The 7224-nt window shown below is 31.8% G+C and overlaps 1 pseudogene; it reads right to left on the reverse strand.

Annotated features, from left to right (window-relative positions):
* Positions 1-7224, reverse strand: part of LOC106878590 (pyruvate kinase PKM-like) — a 12039-nt pseudogene that overhangs the window by 1159 nt on the left and 3656 nt on the right.

A 7224-nucleotide genomic window follows, 5' to 3' on the forward strand; every position in this document is an offset into this window, starting at 1 on the left:
TATATATATAATTTTAAGATAAGCAACAAAAATTCAATAGGTTATAGCAGTACGTACGTTTCCTACAAGTTCCATTTATTCATTTAGTGAGAACACCACAGAATGTACAATGAAAATGTACTCCTCAGCTGCATAATGGTATTTCATTTTAGAAAGACATTTTGAAGATGTTTGCAAAAACAAGAGTAAGAGAAGAAAACATACCATCTAGACTGTGCTGCTGTTCAACAGATTAGTGAATCAAACAAGAATATAAAATCTAATTGGAGGGATAGTAGTAATTTCAAAAATAGAGGAAGGTAGATTTAGTAGTGATGGACAGCAGGTTAGGGGTAAATCAAGCATGAGGGAAGAAAAAACAATTACTATTCTAGCATTTCTCCTATACTCCTTAACAAAGCTCTCATTTTTGCTAAAAATAGATCCCTAATTACTAGAGAAAAAAATTACATAATTCTTTTATCTAGAAAAACCATCATCGAATTCGAAGATAAACTCTGGACCAGATCTGACACCCCTGAAAACTTTGATATCCCAATGGGATCGAGTGATTCGGCTGATATATCAAATTTGGTTGGAGCATATCTTTTATATTGCCTAAATAGGGAAATTTCTGAAATCCAAGGGGGCCTTTACAGGGATGGTGCGTTATTTAACATCCCCACCAACAACAAATCAACCATAGAGAGAATGAGAAAGAATATTAGAAAATTCTTTAAAAGCTTTAACCTTAGTATTACTTTTGAATATGGTACTAAAATCGTTAACTTTCTTGATACCACTCTTAATATTAGCTCTAAATAGCACTATCCCTATAGAAAGGAAAATGAAGTCACTAAGTATGTAAATAGATCATCGAATCACCCCCCCCCCAAATATTTTAAAATCTATTGTAAAAATCATTTCCGATAGATTAACTAAACTGTCATCAAACCATGACATCTTTAAATCCAATTCTCATTACTACAATGAAGCTTTATCGGGAGCGGGCTATGACCAAACAATTTCTTTCCTTATTCCTAAATTTATTAAATGTGATAGTAACAATAATGATAATGATACTAATAACGATAATCTAATTATCCTAAATAATGTTACCAATAATAAAAATTTAATTATCGTAAACAATGGTAAGAAAAGACCTACTAATAATAACCTATCCTACTTAAACAATATGAATAAAAATGGAATACAACCTGATAATGCCTACACAACCATAATAACATCAATAAAATACCTAGCTTAAGAAATTATAATAATGACCATAAAAATAGGAAAATTACTTTACATAAAAAAATAGATCCCAATAAGAAAACTACTAATGATAATAGAAACAATAATATAACCCCAAATACTTATGATAACCACAAACCCCCTTCATATTACAAATTTAGAAGAAAAAATTCTATATGGCTTAACATCCCTTACAACTATGCAGTATCTTCGAACATCTATAAGAAATTTATGGATATCTTACAAAAATATTTCGACCCTAACCATAGATATTATAAAATGTTCTCTAAACACACAATCCGTATCTCATACTCTACTCTCCCCAATATAGGATCTATTATCTATAAGTTAAATAGAGAGAACATTGAACTAGCTAGAACCCTTGAAAATAAAAGTTGTCTTATTATTGATAACAATACTAATAACTACCAAACAATTAATAACACCAACGCAACCAATGATCACGCACATGTTAATGAACATATTAATACTTCAACTGTTAATATAGTTGATGAGATAAATCTTCCTAACTCAAACAATATCAATTGCATATCTAATAATACGACAAACAATATTGATGTAACTAATTTAGATACTTGTATCAATAATCAACATAGCAATATATATATAACTAATAAGCCCCTTAATTGCAATTGTAGAATTAAAGCCCACTGTCCAGTATCTGGCCGTTGTTTAACCCGTAATGTAGTCTATAAATGTACAATAACTACTCCAACTAATAATTACATTTATGTTGGTTGCACAATCAACCTTAAACAACGATTACATAATCGTTTTTCTTCATTTAGACTTAAACATAAAGCACATCAGTATCTAATAAAATTTGGGAATTGAAGGAAAATGGTATCGATTTTAATCTTAATTGGGAAATCCTCAGGAGAGCACAACATTATAGAAATAGTAGATATGGCTGTGGACTGTGCTCTATGGAAATTTACGAAATCTTTAAACTTAAGGATAATCCTAATCTAATTAACAATAGATCTGACCTTAGGGTTCTATGTGTGCATTGTTACTCCCGCACCTTTAAATATTTTAAAAAGTAAATCTTGCTATTTTTTTTTTTTAGTTTCTCTCATTTCTCTGACTATTAACTATTTTATTCGAGTTATAACTTTTAATATAAACTTAGAATACATTTGAACCTTTACCAACCCACTGATAGTATTCCTACATTTTCTCTAGGTAATTCTGAGTGCCTTCTACCTATTACTTTTTCGAAAACCTTAGCTTTAATTCTCTTAATTTAGTCCTGTTTTTCTAATCCTTATTCCTCCTCCCTTTTTTCCTCTTCCTTCTTCCCCCTTTTTTTCTGTCCGGTTTTGGCCATTAATATTATGGTTTTACTCATAATTAATACTACCCCACATTAATGTATATATTATTTTAACTAGAAATGTTTATCTTGTTCTAATTATTATTGTTCCCTATTGTTTTAAACTTAGTAAGTTAGTGTTTCATTGTATTATTCTAATTATACTGTAGAATATATATATATTTTTTAATACCTTGACCTTAATTCTCTTACCTTAAATTTTTTCCAAATTCTTACCACTCCTTAGGGAATTATTATTCCATTTCCCATTTTTTTGTTTTTTTTCCCCCTCATGCTTGATTTACCCCTAACCTGCTGCCCATCAATACTAAATCTACCTCCGTAGTTATAATGTATAAAACGAGTAAGAGAATAAAAATACATACATACACACACACACACACACACACACACACACACACATATATATATATATATATATATATATATATATATATATATGTATGTATGTGTGTGTGTATGTGTGTGTGTGTGTATGTGTGTGTGTGTCTGTGTGTGTGTGTACTCTTTATTCTGTTACTCGTTTTATATATTTTGACTGCAGATAGCCATATTTAGTGATTTAATATCATGCTCAATGTAAGTGTATACACTTATAGGTCGATGGAAATGTGGATTTGTCTGCACTTAATATGTTCAAAACAAAATATCTAGTGGTAGGGGACGAACGTTGTGGCAGCAGACTCATAAGAACAGATGTTTTTGTTTTCAACTTCCTTCAACATGCCATGTTATTGAAACAGCAATAAATTAAACGGGACTTTGTGTATCGTACTAAATGTTATATTACGCTATTCGAATTCATGAAGCAGTGAACATGTCTGAGGAAAAATGTCGTCATAGACTTGTATTTGTAGTACAATATATATCATAATGAGACTAATACACATAAACGCACATACACACACATACACACACACGCACTCACATACATGTCACAAATTAGTATATCACTTTACAACATTCATTATATGGAACATTTCCTTTGTTTCTACTTTTTCAAATCATACCTGATGCCTATCATGTCTGCCTCAAATTTTTAATCTAACTAAAATTATTGCTTTTTATTTTTTATTCACACAGTTTGATATGAATAGATTTGGAATTACGGTGAAAAGCCACAAACCATATACAATAATAAAATACAATCAATTAATATTATTATACAATCTCGAAAAAATGTATTGAATTTTAAAATTCAGTTAAATAATAATTCATGTAGAAAAGTCATATATTGTTCAAATACTGTTTCTCAAATGTTTTTTTAAATTTATTTAAAACCATTTTTTCCGTTGAGTTTATATATAATGCAGCTTTATCCACAGAAGACTTCAGAGATTCGTATTATACAATATTCATTAGACATTTGTCACTATAATACAGCTATCCTTTAGGAAAAGTTTATATTTTATGCACCTAGTACATTATTTATATATGAGTATATTATTTATATGCGTGAGTGTATGCGTGTGTATCGATATGTTTTGTGTATGTGTGTTTGTGTGTGTGTCTGCTATGTGTGTAAAATTAAAGCATTTAAGGTAAGCAATTTAGTTAGGGATGTTATTCGATTGTATTCCCCCCAGTGCTGAAATGGTACTTCTGTTACCGACCCCGAAATGAGGAAAGGTAAAGACGACTTCAGTGGATTTTCAATGCAAACGTTAGCGACAGAAGAAATGCTACAATGCATTTTGTCGAGTGTGCTAACGGTTCTCCTAATTAATGTTAATATTTTAGCACATTCCTTCTGCTAATATTGCTATTAGTCTTGTTGTGGCTGCTGTCATTACTACAATTGTTTGCCTCAAGTAGCAGTAATGTCGGTATTTTGGATTTGATCCTTTAAAGATTGAGAAACATTTCATCATTTTACCTGAGCAATTTGAAATAAGGAAGGAACGTTGATAGGCGTGGCACCTATCTTTCAGAGTCACCTTCATGTTCTTTATTAACTTTCCTGACTATTGAAGCTGATGCGCTAGTTGCAAAAACGGTGTTTCCGTTGGCAATTAAAAAAATATTTATTCCGCCAAGTGTTTGCCACAAGTAGATGAGAAGCACAGTTGTTAACAAGACCTATTTGTTGTATGCTTCAGTCATTTGACTACGTCTATTATGCTGGGTGACCTCCTCGAAGGAATTTAGTGAAGCAGATCGACTTAGAGACTTTTTTCTTAAACACTAGTACTTATTGTATTTGTCTCTTTTGTCGAACTACTACTTTCTGATGACGTAAACACACCAACATCGGTTGTCAAACAATGGTGGAGGAAAAGCACAGACAGAAAGACACACAGATACATATATATGCTTATTTATACCTATATACGACAGGCTTTCAGTTTCAGATTACCAAATCCGCTCACAAGGCTTCGACCTGCCCGAAGCCAAAGTAGGAGACACTTACCACCAGTGTCACATAGTGGGACTGAATGTTGAACAATATGTACTGTACAAAATATTTCGGAATTTTGCAAATTTTAAACTAATATCCATACGTCAAATCTTACAACTAACTTTATGCGAGCGTTTATAGCAAAAGCATGGTGGTGGGAGTGGTTATGGCGGCAGCGGCGGTGGTGGTGGTAGTGGTACTAGTAGTAATTGTATTATTATTATTATTATTATTATTATTATTATTATTATTATTATTATTATTATTAGTAGTAGTAGTAGTAGTAGTAGTAGTAGTAGTAGGATGATAACGATGATGATGAAGAGGAGGGGTAGAGGTGGAATACTATTGCTACCGTGATTACTAGTGCCTCTACTACTACTAGTACTACTACTACTACTACTCCTGCTGCTGCTGCTGCTGCTGCTGCTACAAAGTGCCATTAGAGGTTCGACTAAATACGTGAGTGAATCATTAGGGGATACACATAGGAGAAGAATAAATTTTCAATGCGACATTTTCTCCTCCATCTTATTTGCTATTGCAGTGAACAATCTATGAATTATTCTAAAAAATGTAATGAACGATACTAGGCACAATATGACATGTGTATCATCTCATCTGTATAGTGGATTGATGCCAGAACCCATTTAAGCTTTTAGAGAAAATTTTCGAAAATTGAAGTGGAATGCATGTGGAAAATATCATCACGCATTGAAATGGAAGACTGTACAGTTAAAGGTACGTGATGTAAGTATTATTGCGTAGAAGATGAACTAATGAATATATATAGGAGAACAGGCACGTAATTCAGAATGCATAGGAACATTCGTGGACTCTATCATGTTGTCGATATTGTACGCTAAATTCTTATTTACTTGGATTGTTATATAGCCTATTTAATTAAAATTTGTTACGGTCAAATTCGTTTCTGTGTACTGTAATTCATCTATTCTCTGTGTTGATAATGATCATCATACTTCAGCGAGCTCTGTAATGAAATGCTAATATCGATATCCATTCCATCATTTTAAAACAGCAATTATGTTTATGGCTTGCATTATAGTAGCAATATTTCATTGGGTTTGGTGTATTTGCAGAAGAGACGCGTTTATTTTAATTGATCCAGGTTTTATCAAATGCTATCAGAATTTTTAGTTTAGCGTTTCTGACGAAATTTTTGCGAATGATGACGGTTCAACAGATCTGTAGCAACATAAATATAGTTTAGATATATTTTGCTTTCATGGCATAACTCGAGAGAAATGGGGTCCTTCATTGGTGTTAACTTCTTTAGTAGTAGTAGTAGTTGTTGTTACTGTTGTCATTACAAGTATACTTAACTCTTGGTATTTGAACATTTGGTTTTGCTTTGCCCTTCGAGACACGTTTTGTTCAAGCATTATAATTTCAAAGTTCTGTTAGTAAGAATTGTGAGCAGAAGAGTTGCCTTGCATACATGGGAATAGAAAACAAAAATAAAACACTTTTGTTTTACCAATATATTTTTCCATCCAAAGTGGATAAGGGTCATGACTAAAAACAACAATGTTAAAAGTGTCTGTAAACAGCGATACAACTTCAAAGCATAGAATCAAATGCACATCAAGGAAATTTGAATTAAATGCATAATTATGGAAATGTCCCAAAATTTCTTTGTCAAATGAATTAACTTAAACACAGCGATATTAATTTGGATGACAATTGCACTGGCGATTCTGCTTATACATTATGTCAAATACTGTGGGCCGCACACAAACATTATAAAAATGAGGAGATAATAGTTTGATTACAGATTCGCGCATAGACTTAAGGAATGGAATTTTATAAAACATAAATCAGATAAATCCATGGAAGAGCAAGTAGAAAATCATTATTAGAGACAGAAGCTGTGTAATACCAAATAGCAATCTTTATGTACAAGTAAACAGAATTCTCACCTTAACAAAAAAAGGAACACTCTCCGTAAAGCAAAGGGAATGAAGTTTATCTGTTAGTTTTTTGGTAAGGTGAGTTATTGAAAAGAAAGGTGGTTTTCTTCTGTTGGTTGTTTCCTCGCATTCGGTAGTAAAAACTGGGAATAGAAATTTCCCTTACGAATTTTTTTACACACTGGTTTCTTGATAAAATTCTTGTAAAAGAGTTTTATCCCTTTTTGAATTTATTAATCAAATATATACACGGAATATATTCAATGCGGAATTGTTTTATTCCTGTCTCAACACATGTGCCAAGA

This window comes from Octopus bimaculoides, chromosome 12 (assembly GCF_001194135.2).
Source record: "Octopus bimaculoides isolate UCB-OBI-ISO-001 chromosome 12, ASM119413v2, whole genome shotgun sequence".
NCBI classification, from domain to species: Eukaryota; Metazoa; Mollusca; class Cephalopoda; order Octopoda; family Octopodidae; genus Octopus; species Octopus bimaculoides.